The 15,331-nt window shown below is 31.9% G+C and overlaps 1 protein-coding gene and 1 long non-coding RNA gene across 3 annotated transcripts in view; one reads left to right on the forward strand and one right to left on the reverse strand.

The window, feature by feature from the left end:
• The window catches only part of LOC143227071 (neural cell adhesion molecule 2-like), a 126,579-nt gene that overhangs the window by 62,938 nt on the left and 48,310 nt on the right, over nucleotides 1-15,331 (reverse strand). The gene's annotated exons all lie outside the window — the stretch shown is intronic.
• The window catches only part of LOC143227069 (uncharacterized), a 39,583-nt gene continuing 35,816 nt past the window's right edge, over nucleotides 11,565-15,331 (forward strand). For both annotated transcript variants that reach the window (XR_013014852.1, XR_013014851.1), the window contains exon 1: nucleotides 11,565-11,836. This is a non-coding gene — a long non-coding RNA (uncharacterized LOC143227069). The remainder of the gene's footprint in view (nucleotides 11,837-15,331) is intronic.

The following is a 15,331-nucleotide window of genomic DNA, read 5'->3' on the forward strand; positions in this document are numbered from 1 at the left end:
ACGAGTAAAATGAAGCCTTTTTAAACTGGTATATTTTAACATATTAATACGAAAAGTTTTTGCGCGTTTGAAAATGGTTTACAGATTCTCGATGTTTCACGTATTTACACACTACACATAAGAAGTGATTACGCTTTTTAATTAGGAGAATTTCATGAAATTTAGTAAATTTTTACTGAACAGTTGGCAACGAGCAATCAATATGAACCATTCACCCTTTTGATTATTTTAAAAACTTGAACTATAAACTGCTAATTTAGTTTTTTTGTCGTAGCCAATACTTATGTGTCTTCACGTCCTTTTAACTTATAGTTTTGCTACTCTAAATTAACTGTCTTTAATTAGAATGATAAAAACTAAAAATGATCCACCTTAGTCTTAGATGAAGCTGTAGTGAGACCTTCACACCGATAGCTCACGTGTCTTTTTGTATAGACATAGCGCAAATATTTTGGTCAAATTTGAACGATTTTTATTCAATAACTTTGCACATGTAGCTTATATTTACATCAAGTGAGACTAGTAATCGCAGATTGAAAAAAATCCATAAAAGGTAAATGTTTTTTTCTATCAATTAAAATTTTCATACTTTTGGTACAAAGAAAAAAAACAAAGAAATAAACTTAATCAAAATTGGAGATGTTATAAAGTAGGCATTTCTTAATGAATTGCCTTGAAGCTTGGTATTTAAAGTAAGACTCCAGTAAGAAACATCCACGAGAAATATGTAATTGTTTGGGTCACCACAGTCCGAGATACAAAAATTGTAAAATTGCTAAACTATCAATCTTGTTAATAACACACTGTGTGTCGTGCAGTCGGTTATTTTAGCCACATGCTACTGTGTTCTTGATGACGTATAACACTGTGTAACGTTTCTGCAGAGCCAATTATACTGGTTTCAGAATTGTTTTCAGGCTATGAATTAACATTTTTTTTTTTACACGGAAGTTCCTTTAATATTTCGCCCTTCCAATGTTCTTAAACAAAACTGTAATAAAGACAACGTCATGTTCTCCTAGAGGATATTCGAATATACTTGAGTCATGGATGATCTGAAACTGACATGTATTTCATTCATATTGATAATTTCTTTTTGTAGAATAAACATAAGTTTGTTGACAACAGGAACAAGTAAATTTATAGACTACTAACAATGACAGCAAAGTTGGAATCTGGTCCTTAAATTTAAAGATAGAAAGTAGACGACACTTAATCACAGGCCTTAACTGTATCTGTGTGTGGTACACCTCTTGGATAACCTATTTTAATATGTTCTTAATAAATAAACAATATTTACCCATAAATGGCAAGTTAATAACTGGGTGGCATTTATACATATCAATTGAATTTACTATTTTAACACTACGCTTAAAAAATTTATATGAAATATTTTGTGAATAATGAAATATGAAAATATTGTTTTGCATAAAAACATCCTTGATATTAATATTTTTATGCATACCTTTGTACGTGCTTGATATTGTACAAGCACGGTGAAATAATACATTGACTAAATATTATTTAACAACATTCAGAATGGTTCAAACTTAAAAAACAAACATATTTTTGAATATTTCATCAATATGTCATTATAAACAAATTTATTGCATAATTGGATTGTCACCTTTAAGAGAATATTTGTATATAATGATTCAATGTCAAAATATGCAGTGCACATTACTATCAAGCTTTAAACGTCGAATTCCAAGAGAAATCTCGAGATTGTATTATAAAGTGTATTCATTTGTGATATTAAAAAAAAAAAAAATTAACGGTTGTAACTTTCGATATTCAAAATTGTTGATTGTAAGGAGCATCTTACGATATGAAGTTTTTGGTTAACTATGAAATATACCAGGATGGCTTCATGATGATTTAATATACAAGAATCGTTTTTATTAAGAATGTTAAATTTCTTTAATTTCAATGCAACTTTTGCATTTTAGCTTCACTTTTATCATTAGGTCCTTCATACAATTTTCAAAATTTAGTACAATCAATAACAATCTTCTGCTTTATTTATATAATTGTCTTTATCTCAAAATAGCTGAACATCCATGTGTGATAGCAAATGATAATTACTTGTCTTCTGAAGTTCCAGTGGCACAAGCAAAGAAGTTGACGATAAAGAGGAAATCCACGAAGATGTAGCTTTCATTAAAAAATGCTTGTAAATTTATTTAGTTCTTTAATTTCTTCTACAGTTATATTTTGCTTTCGAATATTTTAAGTCTCTGTACAAGTTTTCTTGTAATAAATTTAGTCAGTTGTTTTTATTTAGTTTAAAACAGAAACATTATGCCCGGGATGGTCAGGTGGGTTAAGGCGTGCCACTCGTAATCTGAAGGTCGCGGGTTCGCATCCCCATCGCATCAATCATGCTCACCTTTTCAGCGGTGGGGGCATTATAATGTGACGATCAATCCCACTATTCGTTAGTAAAAGAGTAGCCCAAGAGTGATGACTAACTGCCTTCCCTCTAGTCTTACACTGCAAAATTAGGGACGGTCAACGCATATAGCCCTCGAGTAGCTTTGCGCGAAATTAAAAACAAACAAACAGAAACATTAAAATTAAAGGAGCAAATAATTACTTCTAAACTTTTACATTAATTTTAAAATATAAATGTACTAGCTAACCTCAAGGCCTATGTTCCACATTTACAGAACCTCTATAATGAAATTTCAAACTTTAACTACTATTTTGCACTTTTTAATTGAATTATAGTTTCTGCTATAATTAGAATTTAATCTTTTTAACCAAATTTCGAAGGTTAATTAGTTGGCCTATTTATTTACGTGTTTTACTTTAAGTCAATGCCAAATATGGGTCGCTTTTATGGAATCCCCGTGAGAGTGGTTTAGCGAAATAACCTATTTCACTCCGGGTTTTGTCAAATGTTTTACCTTCATGGAAACTTCGGAGCCGAGACGATTCACTTTGCATCATTTAGAAGGTGGAGAGTTCGGCAGTACAAGAGAAAGGAATTGTCGTGAAACCCACGTGTTTTCCAAGTGATGCAGTGAAAATTATTACCTTTGTGCAAATCTCGGGAACGAGACTATTTATTTTGTATGACTTGGAAGACGGTGAGACCAGCGTTTAAGAAGTAGTTATTCGATATATACATACACAAAAAGACAACAAACCTCATTATATAGAATTTTTAAGACTGTAGATATATTTTCTTCTGTATTTCTAAAGAGAGTTAACCCATATTCCTCATACCTATATTCAATAACATACGCAATAGATTTAATATTGGAATCTCAAGAGAAATATAAACTATCACCTACATGGTGTGTGTTTTCTTATTGCAAGGCCATAATGGGTTATCTGCTGAGACCACCGAGGGGAATCGAACCCCTGATTTTAGAGTTGTAAATCCGTAGACTTATCACTGTACTAGCGGGGTACACTTACATGGTACTTAGACTGAGTGTGAAAAGTTATCAATCTAAATTTCTATCCTTTAGTTAGTAATTCCCTATCCAGATAAGAAAAGAATGAATTTTGACATAAAATTTGGAGCAGAATGACAGGGTTGTCAAATAGTTTGATGTCGGTTTTTTGAGAAAATAAAAGCTAACCAGAATTTGAAAATGGAATAAAAAAATTGCTTTATCACTATAAAATTAACCCCCATAACAACAGAAAAAGAAGACTGGTTTATAATAAAATATACTACAAAACTTATTGTTACGCTAACACAATAGGAACGCAAAACTAATATTACTGAACAATATAAAGTAAAATGGAAAATTACCTAAATAAATACTAAAATATCTACCTCCAGTGACAAATAAAGACGAAAACTAAAGACAAAACTTCCTATCTCCATTTGCCATAAACTTTCGGATTAAACTGAGTCCTTCATCAGAAGAAAAAAAGTAACAAGCAATATTGTACCTTAAAGCTTTAAGCTAAGACCTGATATCAGTGTGGATTGCTTTGCGAAATGTTATTATATGCTAGTATATGACACATGATACTATATATTCCTCCGTGATATAATCTTGGTATTGATATATAAAATATGGCCTGTGTATTGGCATATAAACTGTGATATTATATTCTGGTATGTAATTTACAACATTATGCATTGCTAGATGATGTATGATACTGTATGTTGATACATGGCATATGGCACAGTATATTGCTGCATGACATTTGGTATTATATATTGGTAATAGCATCAACACAGGAAAATATATGTAACTTTAAGAACATTGTTTTTTAAATATTGTACTCATTAAAACTAAAAATAATAATAAAGCAAAATTATTCTAAGAGTATAGGGTAATAACTTTCTAAAATCAATTATAGTGCAAAAGTAGTTAAAATAGGTTTTATTTAGAAACAGAATGTATATTTCATTTATGTACTTTTTCAGCTACTTGTCGGTTCTGATTGGTATGCAAAAACAGTTCAGAAATTCTTAGACACATACTTACAACAGTAAAAATTATCTAATATAATTTTATTAAAACTACATTTATCATGAATATCCTGTGGAATTAGTAAGGTAGTCATAGACTGAATTAGTTTATTTGCTTTAAGTAATATGAGTGATTGTTTTGTTTGAATTTCGCACAAAGCTACAAGAGAGCTATCTGTGCTAGCCGTCCATAATTTAGCAGTGTAAGACTGGAGGGCAGGCAGCTAGTCATCACCACCCACCACCAACTCTTGGGCTACTTTTTACCAACGAATAGTGGGATTGACCGCCACGTTATAACGCCCCCACAGCTGTAAGGGCGAGCATGTTTGGCGCGACTGGGATGCGAACCCGCGACCCTCAGATTACGAGTCGCACGCCTTACAACGCTGGGCCATGCCGGGCCCCCAACATAAGTGAGTAAGGTTAGATATCTCTTTCGTTAAGCTGGGGAAGAATAGAATGTAACTGGTAAACATCTTTTGTAAAATAAATGCATTTTGTTGTAGCACAACCACATGGGATAGGAAAAGATAAAATAGATATCCTTCACATTTGTAACGAAAGTGTATTATTCTTTTTTGGTATTACGTCAAAATGTATTACAGCTCTACATGAAAATTTTGACTTTATTTACAAAGAAAATTGTTTCATTGCACATTCCGACTATTTTTTACATCGTGTACAACTATTTCTTATAACTTTAATTCCTAGTAGTCCATCATAAGCTTTAGCTAAGGCTACTGAAACAAAGAAGTCAAAATACCTCATGGATTTACATTTGGCAATCCATTTGTGAAATTGGATTTCTATTTTCCTTGGCAAAAAAAAAAAGGAATGAAAATTCGGTTTTAAGCATAGATAAAATCTGAAATTAGTCTGAACAACAAAATAATATTTCTTATGGCGAAATTAATTATATACACTGTAGTTCAGTCAAACTAGGAAAAGGTAAATATTCCCATATAAGGTTACACTGTCAACACAGAAGACATTCTCATTTAACGTTACATGGTCAGTACAGAATAATTTTAATATCACTAAATAATGAAACTTCTTTATAAAACACTTCAATTATGCATAATAGGTATAAAAATGTGAATCCCAAGCATGAATAGAATGTATATCTATAATTGCAAAAACAGCTCTCTCTCTTATAGCAATAGGGCCCGGTATGGGCAAGAGTGTTGAAGCGTTCGACTCGTAATCCGAGGGTCGCGGGTTCGAATCCTGGTCGCACCAAACATGCCCGCCCTTTCAGCCGTGGGAGCGTTATAATGTGTCGCTCAATCCCACTATTCGTTGGTAAAAGAGTAGTTGGTAAAAATATTACTTCGTTGCAAAGTAACCAAGAAATGCAATAATTTCAGTAAATTTTCTATGCAGAAAATCGGCAAGTATCACGAGCAGAAGCTAATAAAAAACCTGAGTTAAAATGTAGCGCTTTATCAAATACCAGAAGCTAACTTAAGTGTTTTTCATAGTACATAGTCATTTGGAAGAATGTCAATCGAACACTGTTAGTTACATGGTAAATAGCCATTTTGGTTGATTTTATGTAGAAATTAGAAAATGTCAGTAAAAGGACTTGCACATAAATATTAAATATTTCAGATGATATCTTTATAATATAGTGATTCTTGATGGGGAGAAACCCATTTGAAATAAAAATGTATCCCAGAACGGCTGGTAAGGGTATTAACAGTTTTGTTGACGGTCAGTTGCAATCTCTCTCTTTGTTAACCTGAAGATGAACTTGGAAGGTCAAAACGTTGTTCTCTGCTTATCAGTAAAAATGTTAATACCCATCCCAGTGTTTCTAAGATACAATATAGTGATTTGTTTCACTGAGAATTATCGTATATCTTTGATTTTAACACTAAAAAACATTAGCTTTTATCGATACTTTTACATATATTATCTGTAGTCGTCTGTTGAATACGGTGTAAACAAATAGGAAGATCATTGTGGTTCAATTCGTATTTATTACAGAACAACAATTTTTTAAGCTGTTTTACTCTCTGTATTTACTTGTACTTATATTCTCAGCAGAAAAATTTAAAAATGGCTAGCCCTTTAGTAACAACAATATTACTCATAATGAGAAGAAACTTACGTAAACTAAATAATAACTATTAAAGTCAATATTTTGGTATTCCTAACAATAAACAGTCTTTGGCCGGGTACTACACCAATAAACATAAGAATAAACAGCAGAGTATAAGTATTCCATATCCTGAGAAAAAAACCGCTCACTCTTCACAAACTGAAACACACATGGATGTATTTAATGTTATTATATTTAGTAACTCTCTTCTGAACCTTTTTCAAGAATTCAATGTGTTTACGAAGGTAAGGAGCATGAGACTTAATTCCATACTTTATATATGGCCTAACTGGTGATGTATACAATGAAATTATAACCTCTTTAAACTTGTATTCAATATTTTTGTAGATACAACCTAAAATCCTATAGGTTGTATAGCTTAAGAGTCTGATTGATTATTACACCATGATCCCTTTTTCTCATGACACTGTTAAGTATATTACCATCCAAATTATACTTATATTTGAAATTATTATAATTCATATGAGTTATCTTGCATTTATTATAATTCAAACCCATTTGCCATTTATTTGCCAAACTCATTAAAAGACCTAGAACCTTTGGTAAATCAGCTGCATCCTCGTCACATTAAGCAACATCCAAGACATTAGTATCATCTATCTAAAATAACTTTTTCCCTTTAGTATAACAGGAGATAAGTTATTGACAAAATATTTCGTAGGATAGTATCAGTATAGATGGTGTATACTACTGAGGACAATGTTGCCATAGTTTATAGTAAAACTGATTAAGGAATAGTATTTCACATTATTTCCATAACATACTTTTAAGAATGCCTGACATTGTTTTTGAGTGAATTTATATCAATTTTTCTTTATAAACCCATTTCATGTAAAAGGACAGGTATATCTTTTCTTGTAGACTATACCTTTGTTGTGAGATCACAAAATTTACATGTATATTACTGTAGTGAAAACGTCTACTGCGGTATTCACTGTATTTATTGTCCCAATGACAGAGTGGGGTAGTGTCAAAGTACTTAGCAATTTTCAGTCTATTATGTCATAGAAGAACCTGATAGTGTAAACTCTGCCTTGTCAAAACTGTTAATATATTATATATTTTGTTCAGCATTAAGACAACTAGATATTTTGATCGTTTATAAAAGATATATGTCATAATTCATCATATTAATAAAATTCATGTTACTGCAGTAAACATCTAACTTTTTAAGATTGTAACTTATTATACTCTAATTTTTACAGTTATGATTAATGTTTTATATATATAAGGAAAATGTATTAATTATTGTTTTGATTGTATTCAAATATTGCATAACAATAGAACAAGTTGAGAGCATTGATCATCTGATGAACAAAGGTCAGTAGAAAAGTCTATTAGAGAAGAAAGTACACAATCATTTTATGCTAATTGAAATAAACTAAACTTGTATGAACGTTCATTTAATCATGGAAGTCGAGTATTTTATAATTCATACGTGTTTGAGTTTGTATTATCTCTAAATATCAAAAAAATATGTTCTTCATTGTTAGACTTACATACAACTTAGTTTGTACGTAAAGTATATTTTGTAATGATAAACATCAAAGGTGATGTATTAATGAAATGTCAAATAACCAGTTTCTTATAGACCATATTTTGTAACGTAAGAAGCAACAAACTTGAACTATTTTTTTCAATAACTTTTACAGATTTTATTCTTAAAATGTAGAATATATTCACAATATTCCTGATAATTTGCAGGTCAGTTAGTCTTTTTCTAACTTGATGTTTTGTTAATAAATGTTTGAGAACGTGTTACCCTTGGCAGATCTGTGATTTGACTTACATATATTAATGATAATATATTAGCCAAAAGTTAAACACGTCAGTTTTTAGCAATCGGGAATAGATATAATGTTCGACGTTCCAGCACGAGAGTGACAGTCCAATTAGCTAAGAGTATGATATGTTTTGTAGAATTTCTATAATGTAGAAATGTTCTATGATAACATTACTCGAATAAATTTGGGGAATATCCCATTATTTTGTTAATCAATATTGTTTTATTTAATATGCCAAAACAAGTATGTATCACTGTTATTATTAAATTGGGCTAAATGTCAGTGTTTTACAAACTAAAATGTTTTTGTAAATACTGTATAGTGTATGTTGAAGTTTTTAAGTAAATGTCTTAGTAATTGTGGTACTTAAGTCTGTGATTTTATTTACGTACATTAATGATAAGTTATTGGGCTATGATTAAACATGAGTTTTATACAAAGATTTTTTGAGACATATATGAAATGTTTAAACATACTTGTAAGGAATTGTTATTAATGAGGTGTAATATATCATAAAAGGCTAAGCTATATATATATAATTATCTGAAAGTTTGTCTTTAATCTGAACACTGGTTTATAGCTGACAATTTGTGTAACTTTAAGCAAAAGGAAAAAAAAACATGTTATAGAAAAATTGTTTCAAATTCTGTTGTGAAATAGCTGGGAAACTATAATTTCTGAGCTACAAACTGAAATTTCACATGCACTGAATATGCAACGTGTACAAACAGTATTGCTGATGTGACAAGATAATCTTGTCTGTCTGGCTGTCTCTGGTATTTGGGTATATATAATTTTTATACCCAGGAGTGTCAGGTACACCGAGACCTCTTTCTCCTTCCATTACATTGTTGGAATTGACTGATTAATATGGAGTAATATCAACTTTAGACTGATCCTTTTCAGGGCAATGTCAATTAATATTTTTCTTTTTTTAAGTCTATTTACGTAGGTGGCTGTTTTAATCTAGCACTATTCTATTAATTATTATTATTTGAATTTGATTTTATAAGATGTACAAATTTAACGGGGAAAGGCGTTGGAAGCCATAAATAGCACTCTGGATATTGATGTGTAATACTGTGAATTTATCCATGTTTAACAGAGTTCATGATGTATGTTAACATTTGTGGTAGGTATTTTTCGATGTTTTTCATAATTATTTTAATTATTATATCTGTTAGATCGTTTTCATTATTTGTATTAGTGTATTCTATCAATATTTCAGAAAAGATGTAAGTAATGGCATTGGTTAGTGTGTTTTCAATATTCATAGGAGTGGTTTTGTGTGTGTCTTCAGTTGTTTTAGGTAAATCTTCATTACTTGTTGATGATTTTTCCTGCATGAATGATGTTTTCTTGACTACTGCAACATATGAGTTTGTTTGTGTGTTTGTGTTTTGTAGTGTTTGAATAGTAGTTGATTTTGATTGTTCTTGGATTTTGTTTGTTTGTGGCTTGTTCATGTTTGGATTTTTAAGTTGGTATAAGTGTGCCTTAATACATTCGTATTTTGGCATCTTTCGTAATTTGCCCTGTGTTCTTCCCCACAATTACAGCATTCAAGTTAGGGGTTTAGTTTGGTACATTGAGATATGTGGTGATTTTCTCCACAGTCTACACAGCGCGCAGTTGCTTGGCATGCTGCTGCTACATGTCCAAACCTTTGGCATTGGTAACACTGTGTTACAACCACTGATGGTGTTTTGGTTTGTTCTACTAAAGAATTGTGTTTGACTATGATGCGTGTATTTGAACCATTACCAAGTCTGTGGTTTTATATTGTTGTTAAGATAAAAAGTGAAAACATAGATTTATGAAACGTGAAACAATAATCACTTGATTTTAAAATATGTGTTTGTGTGTGTGTTTTTCGTATAGCAAAGCCACAAAGGGCTATCTGCTCAGCCAAGATTTTAAAATAAAAATCCTTTTAAGAATATGGTTGTTAAATTTTTCGTTATAAACTTCGTTCATTTGTAAAAAAAAAAAATGTGTTTGCTATTTTGGTGAATTGTTAAGATTACGTCTAATAGATTTTCTGATTTTTACACAAATATTTAATATAATTGATTGAGTCATTATAAAGCGTCATGACTTTATTCTGTACATATAATTAAAAACTAGAAATATATTTATATTATCAAACAGGTATATGTCTGTGTATTACAAATTTTTTTAATTCCAGACCTTTACCTTCAGTGTTATTTACCTTTAATAATATTATTTTAAACCCAGAACTGTTTGTTTAGCCTCTCTTGCCAATGACCTTTAGTACGTTATTAAATCAAGATTTCAAGGTTTATCAAGCCTGTCATTAATTTGAAATTGCAGAACCTAGATAGATTCATTGGTTTTGTAATCTTAGATAAAGATGTTTGTTTGCTTTGAATTTCGCGCAAAGCTACTCAAGGACTATCTGCGCTAGCCGTCCCTAATTTAGCAGTGTAAGACTAGAGGGAAGGTAGCTAAGTCATCACCTTCCAACGTCAACTCTTGGGCTACTCTTTTACCAACGAAGAGTGGGGTTGAACGCATCATTATAATGCCCCCAAGGCTGAAAGGGCGAGCATGTTTGTTGCGACCAGGATTCGAACCTGTGACCATCAGATTAGGAGTCGAATGCCTTAACCCAACTGGCCATGCTGGGCTAATCCTTAAACTCTCTACAACTTCTTTAAATTCTCTACTCTGCATGTTTTTGAGTTACATCGAAAATTTAATTAAAGCACCTTACCCTTAGGCCCGGCATGGCCTAGCGCGTTAAGGCGTGCGCTTCGTAATCTGAGGGTCGCGGGTTCGCGCCCGAGTCGCGCCAAACATGCTCGCCATCCCAGCCGTGGGGGTGTTATAATGTGACGGTCAATCCCACTATTCGTTGGTACAAAAGTAGCCCAAGAGTTGGCGGTGGGTGGTGATGACTAGCTGCCTTCCCTCTAGTCTTACACTGCTAAATTAGGGACGGCTAGCACAGATAGCCCTCGAGTAGCTTTGTGCTAAATTCCAAAACAAACAAAACACTTTACCCTTAATGTATTTTAATTAAATTATCATTATGAAGTACGTTATAGATCATTGATTTATGTTATATTTATTTTTTCCTTTATTTCAAAAGAAATAATGAAAGAAAAAATGCAAATATCACGTTTTATTATCACGTGATACAGGCGCTATAAAGTTTCACATTATAACAATGTACAACTGCAGTCTTGTACATGTGTGTTTTAAAATTCTTTAGTTCAATAAGGTTCAAACAAGTAGTAAATTTTGTCAACCTTTGATAGTTGCCACGCCCACCTTCTCTAATTATATTGAAACTTTACAGTCAAAATGTAGTTATATTAATTATAAAGAGTTTCTTTTAGGCTATACCAGAACAATAGTAATTTTTCAATTGGCGCAAAGTGGTCATCATGGGATAGATGTAACTGCTTGCAATATTTTTGGCTGCTTTGTTCATCATAGACTTCAGTTGTTTCTTATGTAAGTATATTGTAGTCAGAGATACAGTTGACTTGTGTTTAAATTTTACTTTTATATTTTAGCTAATTATGGATTATTTGTGTTTTTAAAATTTATTTGAAAGGTTTAGTGATTTTCATAAAATAATCAAAACTTCTTCCACGAGGCCTACATTATTGAACGAGGTAAAAAAGATTTTGTTGGAGGCTAACGCAGCTTATTATTTGAATTGTTTCATCGCGTGCGAGTTCCCTCTGACGTGTGTCAACATAAATAATAATGAGTAACGTTCAGGAAAGAAAAATATAAATTTATAATTATGCTCTTAGCGAAAAAGACGTGGAACTACACATATGACTAAAAATATTTTGTTTTATTTTTTCAAATTTCGCGCAAAGCTACACGAAGACTATCTGTGCTAGCCGTCCCTAATTTAGGAGTGTAAGGCAATTTAGTCGTCACTACCCACCACCAACTTTTGGGCTGCTCTTTTAGCAACGCATAGTGGGATTGACCGTCATATATTAATGCCTCCACGGAGAAAGGGCGAGCATGTTTGGTGTGATTGATATTCGAAGCGGCGACCCTCGGACTTTGAGTCGAGTTCTTTAACCGCCGGGCCATGCCGGGCTTTCCCAAGAAGTTAGTTTAGGACTATTTTACGAAGCTGAGTACATATCTTCATTTTTTAAAAATTTTAAACAGTTCAATGCATAGTACGTTAATAGTAATATCTAGAGTTAGTGATATAGCAGAGATAATGATAAATAAAAAATTAATTTAGCTGCCTTTCCTCTAGTCTTACACTGCTAAATTAGAGACGGCTAACGCAGATAGCTCTCGTGCAAATTTGCGCGACATTCAAAACAAACCAAACCGATCTGAAGGGCAAAAAATTAAAATGGTCAGCTTTCATTCTTCAGTGAAGCTTTATAAAAAAATTTGGGACCGATAAATCATGTGACTTTTGGCGTAGGTGTGCGAAGACATTTTTGTCAAATGTGAACAGTTTTTGTTAAATAACTTTGCACAGGTGGATTATAGTTAGAACAAGTCTGATACACAATTATAGGTTTAAAAGGTCTTATCTGTGTACCTAATTTGAAAAACTTCATAAAAGTTGAGTCTGTTTCTTTGGCAAATAAAATCTGTGTACCTTAGTTAAGAAAAAATAGGGGGAAAATTCATGAACAATTGGAAGATTTATATCCCGTGTATTTTTTAATGAATTGCTTTGAAATTTTGTATTTTGGTACGTGAAGAAAAGTTCTAGTAAAACATACCTACTCAAAATATATGATAGCTTGTATTACCACTGTCCTTGCTACAGAAAGTAGAAAATCTAAACTGCCACTCCTGTTAATAACACATAATATTTTGGCCGCCCGACATACTTGTGTGTCTCGATAAAATGGTGGTTGTGAAAATAAATGTGTTAGTAAGATACTCCATACACGTTTGAGTTAGAAGACCTTATGCGTTTTGTAATATGAGTATTATTAAAACTTGCGTTATCTATGGTTTGGTTTGAATTTCACGCAAAACCACACGAGGGCTATCTGCTTTTCTAATTTAGTAGTGAAAGACATGGCCCGGCATGGTCAGGTGGTAAGGGCGCTCGACTCGTAATCTGAGAGTCGGGGGTTCGAATTCCTGTCACACCAAATATGCTTGCCTTTTCAGCCCGTGGGAGCGTTATAGTGTCGGTCAAACCCACTATTCGTTGATAAAAGAGTAGCCCAAGAGTTGGTGGTGGGTGGTGATGACTAGCTGTCTTCCCCCTAGTCTTACAGTGCTAAATTAGGGACAGCTAGCGCAATAAAACTTCAAAAACAAACAATAAAGAAAGGAAGCAAGTTATCGCCAACTTTTGGGTTACTCTTTTAACAACGAATAATGGTAGTGACCATTACGTTATAACGCCCCCACGACTGAAAGGGCAAGCATATTTGGTGGGAAGCGTATTTGAACGCGCGACCCTCAGATTACGAGTGGAGTGTTTTAACCACATGGCCATTACGGTAACTATGTGAGTGTGAACCAAAATAGAAATTCATTTTCTTAGTTTTGATCTTCGTGTTTAAATAGTTTTTAAAATATTTAAAGCTTTCTTATATTACTATGGATAGCTAGATTACGCATATATCGATTCCTACTTGTCTTCGTAAAACGTAATTTTTTATTATACTACTTTGTCTATTGTTTATTAAATATGTGTTATGCACCAGCAATATTAAGTATGGAGAGCGCCTATATCCAATTCGATTTAATTACTCATCAGAATCTTTACCACTCTACCCTCAAATCTAATTATGTGTCCAAAATAGCACATCTTTTATATATAAACGATTATTTATATATATAAATATGTACTATTGTCTTTTTCATTTCAAGAAAAATTTTTGTGAAGGAATTAGAATAATAAGGTTCACAATGTTTTTCTGTTTGTCTGGAAAAAATCGTTTACTACTGAGATGAAAATTTGTTAAAATTGTGAAACTTTGATTCACTCCATTAAGATAATTATAGCCAATCAGGACAAGAAACTATTAATACGTATTAGAAAAAACGTAAAACTGAGTTCTAATTTAATTTTTCAGTTATTTGCAAAATAAACTACTGCAACTCAATAGTTTGTATATGTTAATGTACGATGACGTAAACGACTTGTAGAAAACACAAGTTTTTATTAGATTTATCAGCACGAGAATCGGTGTTAAGAAGTGCCATTGAATACTTTAGCTTGTGAAACAAAATTAAACGTTACAAAAAAAAAAGAAAACTCATGTTCTATAACATTTAAATTATTATTTTGACTTATTGTTGTAAACATATTGTAATACAATTGGAAAACATTATAAAACACCTCGGTTCAGAAAACTAATTAAAGGCACTTTTATATACACTGTTTACCTTGAAGAGATTGTTCCATACCCTGACGCTAAACTGTTTTGTCATTATCCTTGTGATATCGTTCTTAAGTGTGATGTGCATTCAAAGTCAATTATCTTCTTACTTGAGTTAACCAAAATACATGTCACGATTCAGTCTAATTGAATTGTAGGAATTTCCTATTTATTAAAATATACCCGCTTTGAATCTGATAAAATAGTATGTTGTCTTATGTTGGATGCTCATATCTGGTTAATTATGTACAAATGATACACCTCATGTAACTTTACTATAAAATCAGCATAACCGTAACGTATTGAGTTACGACATGTGAAGATTCTTATTTTTGGCTGTTAAATAAAGATATATTTCTTTGTTAACTCCTTTATATCTATTTTGTTAAAATGGCATGTTGAAAGTTTAGAATAAAAATAAAGATTTTTTTTTTAAATTTCCGTATACTATTGTACATGTGTGTATGTGTTTGTGTATTATCTATGAATGTATTTATTACAAAAAATATTTCCTAATCTAATTGTTCAAAAAGGCATCTCTAAACAATTATTTGAAAATAACTATTTTTTTTTCACATTTTATGTTCAGAAACGAAATGTTTCATTCTCT

The sequence above is a fragment of the Tachypleus tridentatus genome, chromosome 9 (genome assembly GCF_004210375.1).
Source record: "Tachypleus tridentatus isolate NWPU-2018 chromosome 9, ASM421037v1, whole genome shotgun sequence".
NCBI lineage: Eukaryota > Metazoa > Arthropoda > Merostomata > Xiphosura > Limulidae > Tachypleus > Tachypleus tridentatus.